Source organism: Rhinatrema bivittatum, chromosome 12 (assembly GCF_901001135.1).
Source record: "Rhinatrema bivittatum chromosome 12, aRhiBiv1.1, whole genome shotgun sequence".
NCBI lineage: Eukaryota > Metazoa > Chordata > Amphibia > Gymnophiona > Rhinatrematidae > Rhinatrema > Rhinatrema bivittatum.
In genome coordinates this window covers 87,230,539-87,255,862 of record NC_042626.1, presented here as the reverse complement: position 1 = coordinate 87,255,862, position 25,324 = coordinate 87,230,539, and the positions used below count along the sequence as shown (strand labels likewise).

The following is a 25,324-nucleotide window of genomic DNA, read 5'->3' as shown; positions in this document are numbered from 1 at the left end:
AAACAATTACCAGCATGGTTAAAAGGGGAGGTGAAAGAAGCTATTTTAGCCAAAAGATCTTCATTCAAAAATTGGAAGAAGGATCCAACAGAAGAAAATAGGGTAAAGCATAAACATTGGTAAGTTAAATGTAAGACATTGATAAAACAGGCTAAGAGAGAATTTGAAAAGAAGTTGGCTGTAGAGGCAAACACTCACAGTAAAAACTTTTTAAAATATATCCGAAGCAGAAAGCCTGTGAGGGAGTCAGTTGGACCGTTAGATGATCGAGGGGTTAAAGGGGCACTTAGAGAAGATAAGGCCATCGCGGAAAGATTAAATGATTTCTTTGCTTCAGTGTTTACTGAAGAGGATGTTGGGGAGATACCCGTAATGGAGAAGATTTTCATGGGTAATGATTCAGATGGACTGAATCAAATCACAGTGAACCTAGAAGATGTGGTAGGCCTGATTGACAAACTGAAGAGTAGTAAATCACCTGGACCGGATGGCATACACCCCAGAGTTCTGAAGGAACTAAAAAATGAAATTTCAGACCTATTAGTAAAAATTTGTAACTTATCATTAAAATCATCCATTGTACCTGAAGACTGGAGGATAGCAAATGTAACCCCAATATTTAAAAAGGGCTCCAGGGGTGATCCTGGAAACTACAGACCGGTTAGCCTAACTTCAGTGCCAGGAAAAATAGTGGAAAGTGTTCTAAACATCAAAATCACAGAACATATAGAAAGACATGGTTTAATGGAACAAAGTCAGCATGGCTTTACCCAGGGCAAGTCTTGGCTCACAAATCTGCTTCACTTTTTTGAAGGAGTTAATAAACATGTGGATAAAGGTGAACCGGTAGATATAGTATACTTGGATTTTCAGAAGGCGTTTGACAAAGTTCCTCATGAGAGGCTTCTAGGAAAAGTAAAAAGTCATGGGATAGGTGGCGATGTCCTTTCGTGGATTGCAAACTAGCTAAAAGACAGGAAACAGAGTAGGATTAAATGGGCAATTTTCTCAGTGGAAGGGAGTGGACAGTGGAGTGCCTCAGGGATCTGTATTGGGGCCCTTACTTTTCAATATAATTTATAAATGATCTGGAAGGAAATACGACGAGTGAAATAATCAAATTTGCAGAGGACACAAAATTGTTCAGAGTAGTTAAATCACAAGCAGATTGTGATAAATTGCAGGAAGACCTTGTGAGACTGGAAAATTGGGCATCCAAATGGCAGATGAAATTTAATGTGGATAAGTGCAAGGTGATGCATATAGGGAAAAATAACCCATACTATAATTACACAATGTTGGGTTCCATATTAGGTGCTACAACCCAAGAAAGAGATAAAGGTGTCATAGTGGATAACACATTGAAATCGTCGGTACAGTGTGCTGCGGCAATCAAAAAAGCAAACAGAATGTTGGGAATTGTTAGAAAGGGAATGGTGAATAAAACTGAAAATGTCATAATGCCTCTGTATTGCTCCATGGTGAGACCGCACCTTGAATACTGTGTACAATTCTGGTCGCCGCATCTCAAAAAAGATATAATTGCGATGGAGAAGGTACAGAGAAGGGCTACCAAAATGATAAGGGGAATGGAACAACTCTCCTATGAGGAAAGACTAAAGAGGTTAGGACTTTTCAGCTTGGAGAAGAGACGACTGAGGGGGGATATGATAGAGGTGTTTAAAATCATGAGAGGTCTAGAACGGGTAGATGTGAATCGGTTATTTACTCTTTCGGATAGTAGAAAGACTAGGGGGCACTCCATGAAGTTAGCATGGGGCACATTTAAAACTAATCGGAGAAAGTCCTTTTTTACTCAACGAACAATTAGACTCTGGAATTTGTTGCCGGAGGATGTGGTTAGTGCAGTTAGTATAGCTGTGTTTAAAAAAGGATTGGATAAGTTCTTGGAGGAGAAGTCTATTACCTGCTATTAAGTTCACTTAGAGAATAGCCACTGCCATTAGCAATGGTTACATGGAATAGACTTAGTTTTTGGGTGCTTGCCAGGTTCTTATGGCCTGGATTGGCCACTGTTGGAAACAGGATGCTGGGCTTGATGAACCCTTGGTCTGACCCAGTATGCCATTTTCTTATGTTCTTATGTCGGGAACTGTTCCTCTAGTTCACTCCAGGAACGTTGCAGTTTTGCACCGTCCCTTCCTTCTTACCAAAGGTAGTCTCAGAGTTTCACCAGAACCAGACCATCTCCTTACCGTCCCCAGTTGGACGCAAGGACATGTAAGACTACCGCCTACTACGCCACTTAAATGTCAGTAGGCTTTAGAATGGTACCTGGAACGCTCAGAACAGGTGCACAAGATAGACCGCATGTTTGTCCTTCACAGGAGAAGAAAACAGCTTATGTGGAGGCAGGGAAGCCTTCACCCCTTCAGGTCAAAGCTCATTCCACTGGGGCCCAGGCCGTATCCTGGGCGGAAGCTAAGCTACTGTCTCCCATTGAAATCTGTCAAGCAACAACATGGACCTTCTCCAGGTTCTATTGCCTGGACGTCCAGGCCCAAGAGGACGCAGCCGTTGCAAGGGCGGTGCTAACTGGACCGCAGGCAGCCTCCTGCCCCGTTCAGGAGTAGCTTTTGTACATCCCATTGGATCTGAATCCATTTGGCTACATGCTAGGAAATGGAGAACTTACCTGATCATTTCTTTTTCCTTAGTGTAGGCAGATGGACTCAGCATCCCGCCCACAGCTGCCCAGGAGAGGTGCCAAGGAATCACCCATGAGGTGAATCTCGATTCTATGTGGTTACAGGTAAGCCATTGCCCTATCCCTAGTTCAGGGCATCTATAGTATTGCTGGGATTCAGCACTTATGTTGGAGTACAGTTACGATCTCCAGTTTTTAATCAAATTGTATCCAAATTCTAAATCAAGTTCTTCAATATGTCCACAATGGCTTTTTGAAGAGAATACCAAATGGCTGAGGTTACTGCATGGGGTATATCTAGGGTGACATCAGCTTTGAAACATGATTCAGTCTCCATCTGCTAGCAGGGGAGCACATAAAACATTAGTCCTGAGTCCATCTACAGTAAGGAATAGAAAATAATCAGGTAAGTAATTTCTCCATTGCCTGCTAATTTTCATTCCTGTAGTATCACAGATCAGTCCAGACTCCTAGATTTATGCATCCCTGCCAGAAAATGGAGACAGAGAAAGTTTCACTGACACTGCTTCATAATTCCTGGTGCCACCTGCAGTTCCTCAGTATTGACCTTGTACCCAAACACAAAACACTTGCAAAACTTGTAAAGGTTTTTCCAACAAGTCTATATTCCATACCCTGAAAAATTTGTAGATTGTATCAAAAAAATTACAGCTGAGCAAACGACTGTCTACTTCCACAGATCGGGCGGGTTCTGGACTTATCCATGGCACTATAGGAAAGAAAATTAGCAGGTAAGAACCAGTTTTCCTTTCCCTTACGTACCCAGATCAGTCCAGACTCCTGGGATGTACCAAAGCTCCCTATTTAGGGTGGGACCTGGAGAGTCCCACTCGCAAGAGACTTTCACCAAATGACAGAGACTCCAGATCACCTGGAGTCCCACCAACTGGGCCTCCACCCACGAGGCCGCTTGAGACTGTGTAGAGTCAGCCCTCAAACTTTCAAATACGTGACGCCATTTGAGAATGTATGCTGACCCAATAACCTCCTTGAGCCACCTCACAATGGTAGCCTTGGAAGCCTGGGTACCTATCTTCGAACCACTCCATAAAATGAAAAGATGATCAGACCTCCTAAAATCATTTGTTACCTTGAGATATCTCGTCAAAGCCCTGTGGACGTCCAACAGCTTAAGCTCCCGCTCATGAGGCGCAGAAGCATCCAATTCTGGAAAAGCTGGAAGCTCCACCATCAGATTAACATGAAAAGCCAATGCCACCCTTCTGAAGAAATGAGGGTACCGTCCGCAAGGACACTTCTGAGTCAGAGATCTGAAGGAATGGATCGTGGCAAGATAAGGCCTGCAACTTAGAGATTCTCCTCTCAGAACAAATGCCCACTAAAAAGATGACTTTTTGACCTTTAAAGTCAAATCCTTAAGCGTCACTCTGCAGAGAAGTTCAAAAGGTACCTCACACAAACCTTGGAGAACAAGATTAAGATTCCAGAATGGACAAACTCTCTTCACCGGAGGGTGCACATTTTTAATCCCCCAAAGAAATCTAATCACATCGGGATGAGAAGGCAACGGATAACCTTGCAAATTTACCTCTGAACTCAGAGAATTGAAAGTCAAACACTTGATCAAACCTTCTTGAAGAAAAGATAAAATCTGAGGTACCGAAGACCATAAGGCCTGTACTCCTTTAGTTATACATCAGGCCTCAAAAACCTTCCAGACTAACATAAAACAACGAAGTAGACATCCGTCTAGCCTGCAGAAGAGTAGCAATGACTGCCTCTGGGTACCCTCTTCATCTCAAAACGCTGCTTCTCATAAGCCAAGCTGCTAGACAAAAGCTATCGGCCTGGTCTGAAAATATGGGGCCCTCATTAAGGTGGCATGGAAGATGACTGAAGCTTAACAGCCCGTCCACTGCCAGACCATAACTGCAAAGCCACTCCGGGGCTACCAACACCACTTCGCCTGGATGTCTCTCTATCCAACACAACAGCTTGCCTACAAGAGGCCAAGGGAGAAATATATAAAGAAGAACCCACCAAGGCCAGGGTAGCACCAGAGCATCTACTCCCTCGGCCCCATATTCTCATCTTCGGCTGTGAAAGTGAGATGCCTTCGCATTGAGACGAGTCACCATAGATCCACATGGGGACAGCCCCACCTCTCTCAGATGAGCTGCTTTGCTGACTTGGACAACTTCCACTCCCCTGGATAAGGCATCCTGCAACTTAGAAAATCCACTTGGATGTTTGACACCTGCGAAGTGTGATGAAGCTATCTGAACCAAGTGCTGTTCCACTCAAAGAATTAACACCTGAGCCTCCTGGCCACCGTTCAACTCTTAGTTCCTTCCTGCCAATTGGTGTATGCTACGGTCATTGCATTGTCAGACAAGACCCTAACTGACCAGCCTCGAACCAAAAGCAGAAAAGCAAGTAATGCTAACCTCACTGCTCTGGTTCTAAGCGATTGATAGACCATGAGGTTTCTTCCGCTGACCAAGTGCCCTGTGCCGACTGTCCCCCATCCAGAAAGAATTACCCAATCCGGGACCTCCAGGTCGACACCAAGAACTAGATTGGATATTAGACGCCATCAAGACAGACTGGCCTGCCCATAAACATTGAGCGGCACGGGCATATGAAATTCCTCTGACAACAGATTCCACTGTGCCAACAGAGCTCTCTGTAGCGGTCTCATATGCGCAAATGCCCACAGTACCAACTCTAGTATTGAAGCCATCAAGCCGAGCACCTGCAAAAAATCCCAGGCTCTGGGGACTTGCAAAGCCAACAAGCGCCGGATTTGCCTCTGTAATTTACATAAGAACATAAGAAAATGCCATACTGGGTCAGACCAAGGGTCCATCAACCCCAGCATCCTGCTTCCAACAGTGGCCAATCCAGGCCACAAGAACCTGGCAAGTACCCAAAAACTAAGTCTATTCCATGTTATCATTGCTAATGCCAGTGCCAGTTGCACACTCTCTCCTCCGTCATAAACACTTTGTCCTTCATAGTGTCGAACCGAGCCCCCAAATAGTCGAGAGTCCAAGACGGAATCAGGTGGCTCTTTGGAGTGGAGGCGTAGCCTAGTGGTTAGAACAGTGGGCTATGAACCAGGAGACCAGGGTTCAAGTCCCACCGTTGCTCCGTGTGACCTTGGGCAAGTCACTTTACCCTCCATTACCTCCGGTACAAACTTAGATTGAAATACCTACAGTACCTAAATGTAATCCACTTTGAAGTGCTGCAAAAAGCGGAATATAACAAATAAATAAATAAATTCACCACCCAGCCTAGAGATTCCAGAGTCTTTATTATCTTCTGCACCGCAGAGCAACAACCATCCTCTGACTTTGCCCTGATGAAGTTAGCAAGTAGCACATTTAAGGCTAATCAGAGAAAATTCTTTCATTGTTGCCAGAGGATGTGGTTAGTGCAGTTAGTGTTCAAAAATGGTTTGGATAAGTTCTTGGAGGAGAAGTCCATTAATTGCTATTAATCAAGTTGAGTTAGGGAATGGCCTCCTATTACTAGCAGCAGTAGCATGGGATCTTCTTGGTGTTTGGGTACTTGCCAGGTTCTTGTGACCTGGTTTAGCCTCTGTTGGAAACAGGATGCTGGGTTTGATGAACCCTTGGTCTGACCCAGCATGGCAATTTCTTATGTGCCAGTCATCTAGATAAGGATGCACCAGCACTCCTTTGTGCCATAATGCCGCAATGTGAATGTGCGTGGCGCTGTGGCTAGCCCGAAAGGGAGAGCCTGACACTGGAAATGCTGACTCAGTACGATAAACCTCAGAAACCACTGGTGATCCCAGTGAATGGGGATATGTAGGTACGTGTCAGTCAGGTCCAAAGAAGCCAGAAACTAGTCCTTGTGCACCGCCACAATTACTGACCGCAGGGTCTCCATCTGGAACCTCTGGACCTTTTAGCGCAACATTTACCCGTTTCAAGTCTAGAATCAGACGGAAAGAGCCTTCTTTCCTTGGAACTACTAAGTAAATGGAATGCCAACCTTGGCCCCGTTTGCCGAGGAACCGGAATCACTGCTCCTAATCCCAGTAACCTAACATCTCCTGAACTGCCAGACGCTTTTCCAACAACCCGCGGAGGGAGACCAGAAACAGGTCGCGAATGGGCCGAGCAAATTCTAATGTGAAACTGTCTATTACGCTAAGGACCCACTGATCCTGAGTGATCTTGGCCCACTCCCCGTACAATCGTGATAGACAACCCCCTATTACAAGGAACAGTGGAGTGGACCAGCCTCGCCTCATGAGGATTTGGCTCCTGTAGCCCCGCTTCCTATGGAAGCCCTGAATGGCCTTTGACTGCCTCGAAAGGACTGCCCCCAGGATAACCAATGGGACAGTGCTATACTGGGGTACAAATTATATCGCAATGACAGAGAGGAGTACTCGGGAGGAGGTGTGGCGCTTTATGTCCGGGATGGCATAGAGTCCAACAGGATAAACATCCTGCATGAGACTAAAAAAACCCAACCTTTCCTGGCGTGTAGCCAGATGGACTCAGAACCAATGGGATAGTATCCGCTTGCTAGCAGTTGGAGACTGATCTGACGTCAGCATGGGGTATATAGCCCCACAGGAAGCGCAGCGATTCAGTAATTTCCGTCTCCAAAGCAGTTTGGAGTGCCTACACGCTGGTTCAGCGTGCTTTCCAAGCCTACTTTAATTTTCTCTTTTCTCTCGTTCTAGATTCTACCTTTCTTCTCTACAAACAACTATCGAGCCCCGCGTTCCTCAGGGGCCGTTTCTGTCCGTCCCCCCAGTTGAGCTTCCCGGGGCGCTTACCGTGGCCCCCCGGTGGGAAAGTCCTCGGTCCGGCCGAACCGCGGCAGGGACACAGCCTCCCGGGGGAGACTCGGGTGTGGCTCCGAGGCCCTCGGTCCCGGCGTGGACGAGGTAGCGGGTGCAGTTCCTCCACTCGCGGCGGTGAAAGGTATCGGCCTTTTCCCCCCGCAGCCGGAGACCGCCTGTGTTCCAGCCTAGAAGCGCCGAAGATCGGGTAAGGCGTACACATCTTCGCCCAGGTCTCCGAAGTCTAGAGGATCGGCGGCGTGGCAAGCCGTGGAGGACGCCATTTTGTGGCCCTATTCAGGTATTCCGCGCCCATAATAGGCGTGGCTTTCTTCCTCCTTGTGCGTATGTTGTATTGTTTTCGCATATTGGCTGCCACTGTGAGTATTTGCCGCATATTATTGACAGCCTATTGCATGCCATAGAGCGTATATTGCTACACGGCTTACTGCTGATTGCCTATTGCCTACCGTTAAGCGTATATTGCTAACTGCTTACGTGCTGATTGCCTATTGAATGCCATTAAGCATATTATTCTTATTGTGCGCCTGGTGTATTAAGCGCCTATTGCTGCCGCATATTGTTCTTGTGCGCCTGTTGTATTAAGCGCCTATTGCTGCCGCATATTATTGCCATTGTGCGCCTGTTGTATTAAGCGCCTATTGCTGCCGCATATTATTGCTATTGTGCGCCTGTTGTATTAAGCGCCTATTGCTGCCGCATATTATTGCTATTGTGCGCCTGTTGTATTAAGCGCCTATTGCTGCCGCATATTATTGCTATTGTGCGCCTGTTGTATTAAGCGCCTATTGCTGCTGCATATTATTACTATTGTGCGCCTGTTGTATTCAGCGCCTATTGCTGCCACATCTTATTCTTATTGTGCGCCTGGTGTATTACGCGCCTATTACTGCCGCATATTATTGCGCGCTTGTTCTCTTTGGTATGGATCAGCGCGCAGCCGCATCCTCAGCGGCGCAGCCGCTTGTCTCAGGCATTTCAGCCCTTGGCCTCTGCTCTGCATGCCACCTTAGAGCCACACGCAGTACCGAGCCCGGCTCACTATGTGCCCAATGTGAGGCGGCAGGGGGACCCTCCGGCCAGGACCAGTCTCAGCCGCAGTTTGACAGTTCACCTGGGGCTACCCCGGATTTGGGGGGCAGTCTTGACCATTCGGGAATCCCGGGGAAGCTTGTACCCCGACGGCTAGAGGCTGCTTCCATTTCCTGGGTGGATCTCTTTAAGGGGATTCATGCCTTCGTCCAGATGCAGACGGCTTCCCATCCCGGCCCTACTGTCCCTGCTGCTCCGGTGGTTCCTGCTGTTGCTGCGGTTCCTGCGCTGGCTGCATCTGTGGCGCCGGCTGCGGCCGCCGCTACGGTGGCAGCGCCTAGGGATCCTGTGCCTGGACCCTCTCAGCCTTATCGGGAGCGGGACCTCCCACCACTGGACAGTCCGGATCAATCGGACCAGGAGGTTTCGCCGGACGAGTCCGACCTCCCGGATGAGGGGGACCTCCCCCCGGGGATTGAGCCATATAGAACCATTAGGCGGTTCTTCCCTAAGGAGGACCTCTCGGACCTCGTGACTCAGTGTCTGGCGGAGTTGGATATCACTGGTCCCGGTGCTTCGGTACCTTCTGCGCAGAACCCCCTGCTGGAAGGTCTTCGTCCTACAGCTCGCCATTTTCCTTTCTTGCAGGCGGCTCAGCAATTCATAGATTTGGAATGGGCAGCGCCGGCGGCTTCCTTCAAAGGGGCCGGGCCCTGAAAGGCATGTACCCATTGGCACCGGCTCTCCAGGACCTGCTGGCATGTCCTCAGGTGGACGCCTTAATTAGCGCTGTGGTCAAGCGCACTACTATTCCAGTGGAAGGGGGGACGGCCCTAAGGGAGCCCCATGACAGATGAATGGACACCATTCTGAAACAAACTTTTGAGGTGGCAGCTCTTTCTTTGCGGATTGCGGCCTGCTGCACGGTGGTGACACGTGCCTGCTTGTCTCAGGTCAGGAACAACGCTCCAGCGGCTGACATGGAGTCCGCTCTTGCCTTCCTCACCGATGCCGCCTCGGATTTGATTCGCACTACAGCTAAGGGGATTTCATCCTCCGTAGCCGCCAGGAGGCAGCTCTGGATCTGGCCGTGGTCAGCTGATGCGCCTTCGAAGTCCCGTCTCACCAGGTTACCCTTTCAGGGCTCGTTTCTGTTTGGCAGTGACCTTGATAAGCTAGCCACTACCTGGGGTGCCTCTCCTGTGCCTAGACTTCCGGAAGATCGATCCAGGAGGGGGCAGCGCTCCTTTCCACGGCCCTACAGGGGCAGGAGTTCCCAGCGCTTTGTTCCGTATAGAGGGCGCTATCAGGCAACTCGTCCTCCGGCCAGGAATCAGTCCTTTCGGGCCAAGCAGCGCAGGCGTGGGGCTGGCCCGGGCTCAGGCCCCGGTCACGCCCCGCAATGAGAATTTGCCGATTCATCTGGGGAACGAAGCCATAGGGGGCAGGTTGACCCTCTTCTACCCCAGATGGGTCGGGATTACGTCGGACCGGTGGGTCCTCGCCGTTATCCGGGAAGGATATTATCTGGACTTTCATCGTCTTCCCCCGGACAAGTTTGTGGAATCTTCATGTCCCATGCACAAGAAGGCAGCATTGGAAGCTACCCTGGCGAGGCTCCTGTCCTTGAACGCCATCCTCCCAGTACCTGCCTGGGAAGTGAATTCTGGACACTATTCCATTTATTTCATGGTACCCAAGAAAGGGGGCACCTTTCGGCCTGTGCTGGACCTCAAGTCAGTCAATCGCTACTTACGGGTACCAAGGTTTCGCATGGAAACTCTGCGCTCCGTCAAAGCCGCAGTCCAGCCCGGAGAATTCCTCACGGCATTAGACCTGTCAGAAGCATATCTTCATATTCCGATCCATCCGGATCATCAGCGCTATCTGCGCTTCAAGGTTCTGGGCCGCCACTTCCAGTTTCGGGCTCTGCCCTTCGGGTTGGCCACATCCCCACGGACTTTCACCAAAGTGGTAGTAGTGGTGGCAGCGGCACTCAGGCGGGAAGGGATTCTGGTCCATCCCTACCTAGACGACTGGCTGATCAGGGCGAAATCTCGAGAGGAGAGCCTGCGGACAACCGACAGAGTGATCGCCCTTCTGGAAAGCTTGGGCTGGGTAATCAACCTCAGCAAGAGCTGCCTACTGCCTTCTCAGTCCATAGAGTATCTGGGAGTGCAGTTCGACACTCGGGCGGACACGGTCAGTATTACGACCAAGAGACAGTTGAAACTTCGACAACATATCCAGTATCTGATGAGGGCCAGTCGGCCCATAGCCTGGGATTATCTGCAGGTTCTGGGTCTCATGGCATCCACCCTGGAAGTGGTGCCTTGGGCGCGGGCCCATATGAGACCTCTACAGCATTCCCTGCTCTCTCGCTGGAGCCCCTGTCGACGGGACTATTCCACGCACCTTCCTCTACCGGCCAGAGTTTGGACCCAGCTCCGGTGGTGGTTGCAGTCCAACCACCTGAGCAGGGGGTCGAAGATGTCCTCGCCCACGTGGACCTTGCTCACCACGGATGCCAGCCTGGGCGGCTGGGGAGCACATTGCGAAGAACTCACCGCGCAAAGGCGTTGGAACAAGGGGGAGTCATCGTGGAACATCAATCGCCTGGAGGCCAGGGCAGTCCGCTTGGCATGCCTTCGATTCGCTCACAGACTACGGCACAGAGCTGTCAGAGTGCTGTCCGACAACGCCACTACGGTGGCCTACATCAACCGGCAGGGCGGAACCAGAAGCCGACAAGTATCTCTGGAGATCGCCCCACTGATGGTTTGGGCAGAGGCGAATCTGCAAGACATCTCCGCCGTCCACATTGCCGGGAAGGACAATACCACAGCAGACTTCCTCAGCAGAGAACGCCTGAATCCGGGAGAGTGGCAGCTGTCCCCCACAGCTTTCCAGATGATTGCCGATCATTGGGGGATTCCGGCCATGGATTTACTGGCGGACAAGTCCAATGCTCAAGTCCCCAGCTACTTCAGCCGCAGGCGCGACCCGTTCTCACACGGCATAGATGCCCTGGTCCAGCCATGGCCTCCAGGGACTCTCCTATACGCCTTTCCTCCGTGGCCTCTGCTGGGCGCCGTCATCCACAGGATTCAGACGCACCGGGGCCTAGTTCTTCTAGTGGCGCCAGACTGGCCAAGAAGACCCTGGTACGCGGACATGAGACGACTACTGGCAGGGGAGCCTCTTCCTCTGCCTCCTCTCCGGGACCTTCTACTTCAAGGCCCCATCCTCCACGAGGACCCGGCTCAATTCTCTCTTACGGTCTGGCCCTTGAGAGGGCTAGACTGAAGAAAAGAGGTTACTCGGAACCCGTGATTGATACACTCCTCCGAGCTCGCAAGTTTTCCACATCCCTCACCTACGTACGGATCTGGAGAGTGTTTGAAGCATGGTGCAACACTCACGGCGCCAATCCAAATGCCACCGCCATACCTATTGTGTTGGATTTTCTGCAGGATGGGCTTCAGAAGGGTCTCTCCCTCAGCTCCATCAAAGTGCAGGTAGCGGCACTGTCTTGCTATGGTCCCAGGAGGGATGGCAAGACCATCGCCAAGCACTCAGATGTCTCTCGTTTCCTGCTGGGTGTCAAGCATATTCGTCCGCCACTAAAGTGGCCTGTGCCCTTATGGAACCTTAATCTTGTTTTGGATTTCCTCGCGGGATCCACCTTCCGACCCCTTTGGGGCTTGTCTCTCCGGTCTCTCACCTTGAAGTTGGTGTTCTTGCTGGCGGTGTGTTCCGCACGCCGCATCTCGGAGCTGCAAGCACTGTCCTGCCGTGATCCCTTTCTACGAATCACTCCGGAGGCTATCCAGCTTCGGACGGTTCCCTCCTTTCTCCCTAAAGTGGTTTCACAGTTTCATCTTAACCAAACTATATCCTTGCCTACCACGGTAGGTTTGAAGAAATCTGAAGAAGGCCGTTTATTACGCCATCTCGACATCGGCAGATTGCTGCCCCGGTATCTGGACGTGACACAAGACCTTCGAAAGACGGACCACCTGTTCGTCCTACACAGCGGGAAGAAGCAAGGTGAAGCGGCCTCTCGGCCCACCATTGCCCGCTGGATTAAAGAAGTTGTCAGGGCAGCCTACGTGGAGGCTGGGAAGGCTCCGCCTCTACAGGTTAAGGCTCATTCTACCAGAGCGCAAGCAGCGTCTTGGGCTGAATCCAGGATGCTGTCGCCGACAGAGATCTGTAAAGCAGCGACGTGGTCCTCCCTTCATACCTTTTCCAGGTTCTACCGTCTGGATGTCCAGGCCAGGGAGGACTCTGCTTTTGCAAGGGCGGTATTGCATGGTCCTCAGGCAGCCTCCCGCCCCGGCGGGGAGTAAAGCTTTTGTACATCCCATTGGTTCTGAGTCCATCTGGCTACACGCCAGGAAATGTTGAGATTACTTACCTGGTAATCTTCTTTTCCTTAGTGTAGACAGATGGACTCAGCATCCCGCCCAGCTGCCTGTGTACATGTGTTTTCACCGGTTCCAGGTAAGCCATGTCATCTGTTTACATAAGAGCGTACACTCTACCTGTATCAGCGCTTTCCGGTTGTGAATGCTGGCGGTCTCCAGCCACTGTCAATCGGTCCGGGGAATCCTCTTTTCACTTTTCACTTAGCGTCAGTACACACATCCATAACAGCTTTTGCAAGGAAGATTACTGAATCGCTGCGCTTCCTGTGGGGCTATATACCCCGTGCTGACGTCAGATCCGTCTCCAACTGCTAGCACGCGGATACTATCCCATTGGTTCTGAGTCCATCTGTCTACACTAAGGAAAAGAAGATTACCAGGTAAGTAATCTCAACAATTGCTAACATCTCAGCCTTCAAAACCATCATGCACCAATACAGGATCTCCATTCTCCAGACAAAGAGATTTTTATTCTCAAAAAATACACCACTTCATTTATGACCCAAAAGCCCTAAGACTAAAGAGGTTAGGACTTTTCAGCTTGGAGAATAGAAGACTGAGGGGGATATGATAGAGGTGTTTAAAATCATGAGAGGTCTCGAACGGGTAGATGTGAATTTGTTGGAAGCAGGAAGCTGGGCTTGATGGACCCTTGGTCTGACCCAGTATGGCATTTTCTTATGTTCTTATGACCTCAAGGAGTGAACTGCTTCTGGGAAACTGGGGCTCCTCTCACATGACGCGACCTCCTGACATCACGAAACCGCAACAGCGACTGTAAAGACCGCTTGCCTTTAGGCAACTTATGCAGCTTTTTCTCGCCCAGATCTTTCATCAAGTGTTCCAGATCCTCTCCAAACAAAAAGGTGTCCCTTGAAAGGCAATGAACCCACCTGAGACTTAGACAGCACATCCGCCGACCAGTTATGCAGCCACAATAAAATGGCCTGGCTGACACAGCGGATCCCATAATACGTGACGAAGTTCTCACCATGTTACATAAGGCATCCACCACATACGCAACTTACGCCTCCAAGTGCTCATCTTTAGCCACCTCGTCATCAGATTTTGACTGCTCGTCCGGAAGCTGTTGTACCCAGCGCAGGCAAGCTCTTTGCATGAAGCTGGAACAGAGCCACACGCAGACTCAGGGCCAACACCTCAAAGATCCTCTTGAGGTGAATCTCCAACGTCCAATCCTGAACGTCCTTCGACTCCACGGTACCTGTGACGGGGATAGTCATCTTCTTTGTGACCGCTGACACCGCAGCGACGACCTTTGGAAGGGAAAAGAGCTCAAATGTCTGTTCCAGCAAAGGATAAAGTTTTGCCATCGCCCTTCCCACTCTCAAGCCAAAGTCGGGAGCTCCCCACTCCCAGTCCACCATCTTCTTCACAAACATGATAGAGAAAGGCTCTCAGGGGACCCCTAAGGCCATCCAGGTCCGGACCTGCTCCATCCATGCCTGACTCTTCCTGCAAGACTTTTAGTCCAAACTCCTCTAGAACCTGAGGAATCAAAGGGCCTAACTCCTCCTTCTAGAACATGCGGAGTATCTTGGAGTTTCCCCTGGATCATCCCCCAGAGTCAAGCCGGCCACGTCCAGATCAACAACCTAAGAACATAAGAAAATGCCATACTGGGTCAGACCAAGGGTCCATCAAGCCCAGCATCCTGCTTCCAACAGTGGCCAATCCAGGCCACAAGAACCTGGCAAGTACCCAAAAACTAAGTCTATTCCATGTTACCATTGCTAATGGCAGTGGCTATTCTCTAAGTGAACTTAATAACAGGTAATGGACTTCTCCTCCAAGAACTTATCCAATCCTTTTTTTTGTTGTAAACGGTTTTTATTGGAAATCAGTGCACCAAACAATAAGTCACATCACAGACAATGTTGTATGACAAATGAGTGTAACAGAACTCCCACATAATGATGTGAACAAGACACAAATAGCACCTATGAAGTACATCCGGTCACTGATACCTTTTCAATAACCAATGAGAACAGCCCCCACCCCTCCCTCTCCCCCTCCAGGACCAGACCAATCAGACACATTGCCAGGTTAGGTTCGGATTTCAGACAATAAATAGGTATTGGATCAGAGAGTAATCACCCATGCAGCAAGGCCCCAACCGTACACAACAAAGTGAAAGACCAAATAAAGGATATTGGAGTTTGTGGAAACGCCATGAGGCCTATTGTGGTATATACGTGCAAGAGTCCTGAGCCCGTAACCAGTCAATATATGGGCACCAGACCTTTTGAAAGTCCACAGTCCTATCCTGATGCAGTGCCGTTAGTTGGTATAACCGGTAATACGAATGCAACCGATGTTGAACAGCTGCCAAAGTCGGGGCCCGGTCTTGTTTCCAATGAAGGGCGATTTCCGCTCTCGTCGCTATGAAGATCTGTAACACCAATTTCTGTTCCGCCCGAGTAACACCGGAAATTGGTAGTCCCAACAAAGCATGCCACGGTTCCACTGAAATTGTAATGCGTAGAGCTTGAGTGATCCAGTCGAAAACTGTCACCCAACAATGATAAACTTTAGGGCAGTGCCACCACATATGCAAATAAGTACCTCTATCCTCACAACCTCTCCAGCAGGTAGCAGGAACGGCCGGTGCAATTTTATGAAGAGAGATTGGGGTATAGTGCCATCTGTAGATTAATTTATAACAGTTTTCTTGAAGACCCGCTGACATGGAACATTTACAAGCCACCATATAGATTTGCTCCCAGTCCTTATCCTGCAAGACAGTAGGAAAGTCATTCTCCCATTGCCTCTGGTGCCGCGGCATGCCCATGTGCCTTCCGTTGAAAATGGCATAAATCTTTGAAATAACTCCACGAATAACAGAGGCATGCTTACAAAGAGACTCAAACAGTGTTCCTGTAATTCGGAGTGAGCCTGTACGGAGCCCCCTACTGGCAAAATGATATAGCTTGGCGTAGAGGAAAAAGTCAAGCCTGTCAATATTATAAACAGTACTTAATTGTTCTTTAGTTAATAGTGACCCTTGCTGAAACACACGTCCCAATTTCCATATACCAGCTTGACGCCATGCCCGTTGACCCCCAGAGCCCTCCCTCCACGGGGTTACCACATCCGTAAATAAATGAGACAGTAAGGAAAACTGCCCTGGCCCCACCAAAACCTGTCGCCATTGCTTCCAGACCTGTAACGTAGTGCTCAACGCATACGTCACCACTAAATCCGGAGCTTTAGGGAGGGAAGGTTGCCAAGGGGTAGCATCAATAGGAAAACGACCCAAACAAGCCTGTTCCAGTTTAACCCACTGTGGGGTATCAGTAGTACTGTGAAAAGCAACCAAAGCTCGGAGTTGAGCCGCCCCGTAATACCAGAGAAGATTAGGAACCTGTAGCCCTCCCCTCAGTTTGGACTGAAACAATGTAACCCGAGCTACCCGCGGTGGGCGTCTTCGCCAGATAAATTGACCCAGCACTTGTTGCCAATTCTGGAGCAATTTATTAGGAAGATAAATGGGGATAGTAGTAAAAAAATATAAAAAACGCGGCAGGATATTCATTTTAATAATGGCCAATCTTCCCAGCCATGAGTGTGAGTGCTCCAACCATTTATCCAGGTTTGCCTGTATCTTGGCCAAGAGTGGTTTATAATTCAAATCAAACAGAGAGTCATTACGAGGACCCAAACGGACTCCTAAATACTTAAGAGATGTATCCGCCCATTTAAATGGGAAACGCCTCTGCAACAACATGACTTCCGAAGCCGAAAGAGTTAAATTCAATATTTCTGATTTGTCATAATTAATTTTCATACCTGACCTTGCCGTGAACTCACCCAACTCCCCCATGACCATAGGAAGAGAGCCATCCGGGTCTTTGATGGTAAACATAACATCATCCGCGAACAGGGATATTTTAAACTGATCATCCCCTTTCTGGATCCCTCGAATGGCCTCGTTGTTCCGGATACGTATCGCAAAGGGTTCTAAGAATAAGGCAAATAATAAGGGGGATAAGGGGCACCCTTGCCGAGTTCCCCGCTGGATAGGGAACTGCTGGCCGTAACTCCCATTAACCTTCACCCTGGCTACCGGAGTGTGATATAATTGGCGTAACCAGGCGACAAAGCTAGGTCCAAAACCCATCTCCTGCAAGGTTTGAAACAAGAAGTCCCAATGAACAAGGTCGAACGCCTTTTCTGCGTCTAGTGCGAGGAGGATGGCGGAATGACCTTCCCTGTGAACCAGGTCAATAATATCCACGATCCTGCGCACATTGTCCGCAGCCAAGCGACCCGGTACAAAACCCACCTGGTCATTATGGATAAGTCCGGGCAAAACCCCATTTAATCGAGCCGCCAAGACTCGTGCCAGAATCTTCAAATCTATATTAATCAGGGAAATCGGTCGATAGGACCCGCAAAGGGTGGGATCCCTCCCCGGCTTAGCGAGCACGGTGATACCGGCAGTGTTGGCGTCCACCGTGAAGGTCGAGCCATGCAGTAGAGAATTAAATGCTTGCGCCATGGGCTCCGCTACTACATCAGCCATTTTGCGATAGTAGCTACCAGTAAAGCCATCCAATCCGGGAGCCTTACCCGGCTTCAACCTTTTAATGGCCGCCAACACCTCTTGAGTAGTTATAGGTTTGTCAAGAGAAGTTTGTTGGGCAGGAGTGATATGAGGCAAAGGAATTGCCCGCAAATAATCCTGCACATCTCCAGCCCGAATGGTATCATCCCTGGTGTACAATTGAGAGTAGAAGTCAGTGAACGCCTGACGGATTTCCTCGGAAGCAGTCACTGTAATCCCTCCCACTTTAGAGATCTTAGCGATAACTGTTTGCGCCCGTGCTGCTCTCAACTGCCGAGCCAGAAATTTACCAGCTTTGTTTCCCCCCTCAAAGTACTGCTGTTTTAAAAGCATGAGGGAGTGACTAATAGCAGCATCCTCTATCATCTGAAGTTGGGACCTCACGGCAAGGATTTTCTGGTATAACCTAGTCGATTGGGACCGACTATGCTGTTTCGTCAAGTCAACTAGGTCCGCTATCAATTGTTGCCGGCGCGCATTGCGTTCCCTATTGCAATGCGCAGAGCGTGCTATGCAAACCCCCCGAATCACAGCTTTGGAGCACTCCCACACCGTCAAAGGAGACATACCCTCAGTTTGATTATCCTGGAAAAAATCCCTAAGCCGTGATGTCAGAGAGGTGGCAAAAGATGGATCTGCGAGTAGGCTATCATTAAGCCTCCAGGTCCGATGGCCGCCCCCTGAATCACTTAACCTACAAACCAGCCACACTGGGGCATGATCAGACCAGGTTATGGGATCTATATCTATGTTACGCACCCGGGGTTGAATGGTAGCGGATGTGAAAAAATAGTCAATACGGGAGTAGGTGAGATGTGGGCAGGAGTAAAATGTGTAAGATCGTGAGTGCTCATGTCGTGACCTCCAACTATCCACCAATCCCCATTTGGCCAATACCTCGTGCCAGGCTTTTCGGATATCTACGTGCGAAAGAGCACCCGAACTAGAGTCAAGACAAGGGTCCATTACAAAATTAAAATCCCCGCCTATGATAAGCTCCCCTTCTGCGTGTTGGAGCAGTAAACTAGATAGATGTTTAATGAACGTTCTCTGTCGCCGATTGGGAAAATATACATTAAGTAGCGTGACAACCCGATTGGCAACTTTAATTTTATTTAGGATATACCGTCCATTGGGGTCCTGTATAACCGAAATCTGTTCATGGACAAAAGAAGCAGCGAGCAGAATCCCCACCCCCGCATACCTGAGTTCCCTCGTGCTGGCAGCCCAGAGTGCTGTGGGGTATGGGTGGAATTGCAATAGACGCTCATGGTGTTGTCGCACATGTGTTTCTTGTAGAAAAACTATATCAGCGGCCTGCCTTTGTAGCTCCCTTTTCAGAAGCTGCCTTTTTTGGGGCGAATTAAGACCCTTTACATTAAAAGAGAGCAGTTTAGTATCCATGGTTAATCCAGTAACTCAGTCTCCCCCCCTCCAAACAGATAGTCAGCAATCCTCCCTCTATGGGTCTCTCGAAAACCATCCCGACCCAAAAATGTCCCCCCAAACCTCCTGAAAAAATTTTGGTAGTGGTCTGTCCCGAGCCCAACACATCCGTCGGCATCCCAGTGCCAGCCATAGGATACCTGACTCCCAGGGACCCGTGGGCCGCCGAGCAGAGGCAACCGCAAGTGTACAGCTCCTTCCACAACCCCCCCCCCTCCCCCCCCGGACTCATGAAATTAACTCCCAAGAGGCCTGAACATGGCAAAACTGTAAATAAGAGGGAAAACTGTAAACCTCCTGATAGGAGAACAAACCCCATGCAAACACTAAGTCACCCAACGTATTATTACAAAGAAATAAATAGAGACTCTGCGCTTAACAGGTGCATTGTCTGGTCATTGCCCGTATTAGGGCTACAACAACCCCCCCAGCCTCCGGGCCAGGAGAAGGCAAAGAACTCACAGTGAGGCAAACGCAGGCATCCTCAACCCTGCTCAGATTGCGCTTGCTGAGAGCCGTCGACATGACGACGCAGTCTCTTTCCACCTTTCCCAGCTCTTTGCCAGCGAGGGGCAGCTACGCTATCTGAAACTGACATTGCTTCCTGCGGAAGCGAGAATGAAACTGGCAGTTGAGCCTGTAAAAAGACTGCGTGTGCCTCCTTCAAAGATGCCAGTTTATAGGATACGCCTTGATGTTGAAATAGAAGGCCAAAAGGATAGGTCCACCTGTACCTAATGTTCTTGTCCCGAAGCGCAGTGGTGACCTCCCGAAGCTCGTATCTTTTTTTAAGAGTAATAGGGGCCAAGTCCTGATACACTGCAATTTTATGATTTTGCCATGTGATAGTTTTCTGTTGTCTGGCTGCCGCCAGGATTCTTTCCTTCAAGGGAAAACTGGTTAAACAGAGTACAATGTCCCGAGGCTGCTGGTCCCTGCGCGGGCCCAGGGCGCGGTGCGCCCTTTCAAAGCTAACAGTGGTTGGCAAAGCAGCAGGATCCCCCGAAGCACTCTCTGCATGAGAAAGAATAAAGAGGCAAATACTGGCCGCTGTTTGCTGTATGTCCAGGAAGTCAGGGGTTTCAGGCACCCCCCTGATCCTCAGGTTATTACGGCGGCCCCGATTATCCAAATCTTCTAATTTATCTTGAATCTCCTTAAATTCGGCATCGGACGCCGCACGCTGCGTCGCCAGCCCACTCAATAATTCGCCATGTGCTTCCAAGCGTGTTTCGGCGTCCTCCACGCGGCAGCCTAGAGCCGCCATATCTGCTTTCAGATCCGCAACAGAGGCCATGATATCAGCCTTGTAGGTTTTCAGATCCGATCTAAGCTCCAGGAACCAGCGGCGTGCCTCTTCCCTATCTAAGGGTGTAATGGTGGCTCCCACCCCAGTCTCCCGAGTATGCAGCGTATCACCCGCCTGCTCCTCCACATCAGAGAGTTCGGCTTCCCGGCTCGAGGCGCCATCTTGTTCCGGCTCGGGAGGGAGCTTGTCGTATGAAAATTTGCGGAGGTCAGTCGGTTTACGCTTGCTGGTCATCCTGAGTGGGTGCAGAAACAAAGTCCCGCAGGCTTACCAAAACTTAGGGCGAGCCAAAACGCTATTTTTGCAGGTTTCGGGGTGCTTTTGAGTCCGGGGAGAGCGGAGCCGAGCGATCCTGCGTCCTCTTACATCGGCTGCTAGCCACGCCCCCATCCAATCCTTTTTTAAACACAGCTACACTAACTGCACTAACCACATCCTCTGGCAACAAATTCCAGAGTTTAATTGTGCGTTGAGTAAAAAAGAACTTTCTCCGATTAGTTTTAAATGTGCCCCATGCTAACTTCATGGAGTGCCCCCTAGTCTTTCTACTATCCGAAAGAGTAAATAACCGATTCACATCTACCCGTTCTAGACCTCTCATGATTTTAAACACCTCTATCATATCCCCCCTCAGCCGTCTCTTCTCCAAGCTGAAAAGTCCTAACCTCTTTAGTCTTTCCTCATAGGGGAGTTGTTCCATTCCCCTTATCATTTTGGTAGCCCTTTTCTGTACCTTCTCCATCACAATTATATCTTTTTTGAGATGCGGCGACCAGAATTGTACACAGTATTCAAGGTACGGTCTCACCATGGAGCGATACAGAGGCATTATGACATTTTCAGTTTTATTCACCATTCCCTTTCTAATAATTCCCAACATTGTTTGCTTTTTTGACTGCCGCAGCACACTGAACAGACGATTTCAATGTGTTATCCACTATGATACCTAGATCTCTTTCTTGGGTTGTAGCACCTAATATGGAGCCCAACATTGTGTAATTATAGCATGGGTTATTTTTCCCTATATACATCACCTTGCACTTGTCCACATTAAATTTCATCTGCCATTTGGATACCCAATTTTGCAGACTCACAAGTCTTCCTGCAATTTATCACAATCTGCTTGTGATTTAATTACTCTGAACAATTTTGTGTCATCTGCAAATTTGATTATCTCACTCGTCATATTTCTTTCCAGATCATTTATAAATATATTGAAAAGTAAGGGTCCCAATACAGATCCCTGAGGCACTCCACTGTCCACTCCCTTCCACTGAGAAAATTGCCCATTTAATCCTACTCTCTGTTTCCTGTCTTTTAGCCAGTTTGCAATCCACGAAAGGACATCGCCACCTATCCCATGACTTTTTACTTTTCCTAGAAGCCTCTCATGAGAAACTTTGTCAAACGCCTTCTGAAAATCCAAGTATACTATATCTACCGGTTCACCTTTATCCACATGTTTATTAACTCCTTCAAAAAAGTGAAGCAGATTTGTGAGGCAGGACTTGCCCTGGGTAAACCATGCTGACTTTGTTCCATTAAACCATGTCTTTCTATATGTTCTGTGATTTTGATGTTTAGAACACTTTCCACTATTTTTCCTGGCACTGAAGTCAGGCTAACCGGTCTGTAGTTTCCCGGATCGCCCCTGGAGCCCTTTTTAAATATTGGGGTTACATTTGCTATCCTCCAGTCTTCAGGTACAATGGATGATTTTAATGATAACTTACAAATTTTTACTAATAGGTCTGAAATTTTATTTTTTAGTTCCTTCAGAACTCTGGGGTGTATACCATCCGGTCCAGGTGATTTACTACTCTTCAGTTTGTCAATCAGGCCTACCACATCTTCTAGGTTCACCGTGATTTGATTCAGTCCATCTGAATCATTACCCATGAAAACCTTCTCCATTACGGGTACCTCCCCAACATCCTCTTCAGTAAACACCGAAGCAAAGAAATCATTTAATCTTTCCGCGATGGCCTTATCTTCTCTAAGTGCCCCTTTAACCCCTCGATCATCTAACGGTCCAACTAACTCCCTCACAGGCTTTCTGCTTCGGATATATTTAAAAAGGTTTTTACTGTGAGTTTTTGCCTCTACAGCCAACTTCTTTTCAAATTCTCTCTTAGCCTGTCTTATCAATGTCTTACATTTAACTTGCCAATGGTTTATGCTTTATCCTATTTTCTTCTGTTGGATCCTTCTTCCAATTTTTGAATGAAGATCTTTTGGCTAAAATAGCTTCTTTCACCTCTCCTTTTAACCATGCCGGTAATCGTTTTGCCTTCTTTCCACCTTTCTTAATGTGTGGAATACATCTGGACTGTGCTTCTAGAATGGTATTTTTTAACAATGACCACACCTCTTGGACATTTTTTACTTTTGTAGCTGCTCCTTTCAGTTTTTTTCTAACAATTTTTCTCATTTTATCAGTTTCCCTTTTGAAAGTTTAGCACAAGAGCCTTGGATTTGCACACTGTTCCTCTTCCAGTCATTAAATCAAATCTGATCATATTATGATCACTATTGCCAAGCGGCCCTCCCACAGTTACCTCTCTCACCAAGTCATGTGCTCCACTGAGAATTAGATCTAAAATTGCTCCCTCTCTCGTCGGTTCCTGAACCAATTGCTCCTTAAAGCTATCATTTATTCCATCCAGGAACGTTATCTCTCTAGCGTGACCCGATGATACATTTACCCAGTCAATATTGGGGTAATTGAAGTCTCCCATTATTACCGCACTACCAATTTGGTTACCTTCCCTAATTTCTCTTAGCATTTCACTGTCCATCTCACCATCATGACCAGGTGGACGGTAGTATACCCCTATCACTATAGTCTTCCCCGACACACAAAGGATTTCTACCCATAAAGATTCAATTTTGTATTTAGTCTCATGCAGGATGTTTATCCTGTTGGACTCTGTGCCATCCCGGACATAAAGCGCCACACCTCCTCCCGAGTGCCCCAGGGGTCTCCTGCGACCCAGAATCATCCAAGTCATGCACAGGATCCAGCAAACGCTGCCCCAAGGGAGGCCTTTTACTATGGGACTGCTCAGGCCTAGAAGCCACACCTCCTCCCGAGTGCCCCAGGGGTCTCCTGCGACCCAGAATCATCCAAGTCATCCAAGAAATCATCCAAGAATCATCCAAGTCATGCACAGGATCCAGCAAACGCTGCCCCAAGGGAGGCCTTTTACTATGGGACTGCTCAGGCCTAGAAGCCAGGCCCAGACAGGCTTCCCAGCCCTGCCTACTGAGCCAAATAAACTTCATGAAGCAGGACAAAATCAACAGAGAAAGCACGAGGAGCCTTCGGGAGCTGCGTGGCCTCAGCCCTAGAAGATCCAGGTACAGGCAGATTTGAGTCAGCTCCCCTCCCCCGCCTGCCCCTCTACGGAGCTCGGGTGGACCCGAGAAAGCCTCAGGAGAAAATCTCCATCCTCCTCCATCTGCATGGACAAAACAGCCATTGCAGGAGAGCCTGAATGCCACTTCCTCCATTTCGCGGCCGCTGGGGGCTTTGAAGATCCCTCTCCCCCCTAATAGCATGCTGCACATAGCCCTAAGAGGCTTAGATGCACCGGCACCTCTCCACACACGCGGCAGATGGAGCCACAAACCATCCTCTACTCGGCGGGAAAAAAAGCCCCTGCCGAGCCCAAAGCGCCACAACAATCGAGAGAGGCAAAAGAAGCGTTTCCCCCACTGACAATGGCCGGAGGGAGAAAGCCACCCGTGTGAGACCTAATGCCTTACCTGAAAACTTGGTCTCACTTACAGCTCCTCTGTTTTTTGTTTTTTTTTTTAAACAACTTTAAATAAATCTGGCCAGTCTCTCCTCAGTATGGAACACAGGTGTCTAGTTCAAGTTCAGCCAAATTACAAAAAAAAAAAATAAAAAAAGAGAGAGAAGCTGAATCAAAACAGCCAGAATTTTAAAAAGGAAAGGCAAGCTGAGCAACTAAGTACTAGCTGCCCTGAGCCCACAGCCGCCTGAGCAGCCTCATGAAGGGAAGGGATTGGGAACCACCAGATTTACATCCCACAGACCAACGGAGCGAGTATACAAAAAAGTCTCCAACCTCCAGCTCGTCCACCTCAACCAAACAGGAAAGGATCCACTAGGACCCAAACACATCTGGGAGGAAAGGCTCAGAAAAAATAAAGAACTCTCCAGACTACAGAACTCCAGTTTTTTGCACCAACCCCCATCTGCTGGAGACAGAGAAATATGGTGGCACCAAGGATTATGAAGCAGTGTCAGTGAAACTCTGTCTCCATCTGCTGGCAGGGATGCATAAACCCAGGAGTCTGGACTGATCTGGGTACGTACAGGGAACGGCACCTTGGTCTTTTGTGTCAAGCGTATTGAAAGAGTACTTGAGCTCCATTCTGATAACAGACAGTTTCCTGGTCAGCCCCAGGTCCAGGAAAAATAGATGACTTGGTGCCATGAAGATTCTTCCAGCCTATGAATGATAACGGTACCTGTGCCAAGGAGTTTAGGTCCCACTTCGGCTTTGGGAAAGGCCCCATTTCAGTGGAGCCCTGCACGAACGGCACTGGCCAGCTCAGAATGGGATGAGCCCAGAGGTGCCATTTCTCCATGCCACTTCAGTATTTTTCTCAGCACTGCCTCCACCACCACAAGCTTCTGTGCCATCCTCAACCCCTGACCTGTGGCAGATCCAGAGGCCAGCACCACAGGGGAGGTGACGCAGGGGTTCTTCCCATGTTTGCGGGATTGAGAGGGAGATGCTTCCCACTTAGACTTCCTGCACTGAGAGCCCCATGATGCTTTACTACTCAATAAGAGCAACCCCGTTGCCTGGCCTCATGCAGAGGTTTGGGGCTTGTACTCATCAGCGCCTTCATTTTCCAGGCACAGTATTGTTGCACCTATGTATCATTTATTTTAAAAATTTGTAGCCCGCTAATCTGCAGGCCTTAGTGGGTAACAAATTACATACATAATATGTGATCTTAGCTACAACAGTTTGAAGAG

General features: G+C 48.9%; 1 protein-coding gene across 2 annotated transcripts in view; it reads right to left on the bottom strand.

The window, feature by feature from the left end:
• UBE2Z (ubiquitin conjugating enzyme E2 Z) overlaps positions 1-25,324 on the bottom strand; it is a 70,312-nt gene that overhangs the window by 36,297 nt on the left and 8,691 nt on the right. The gene's annotated exons all lie outside the window — the stretch shown is intronic.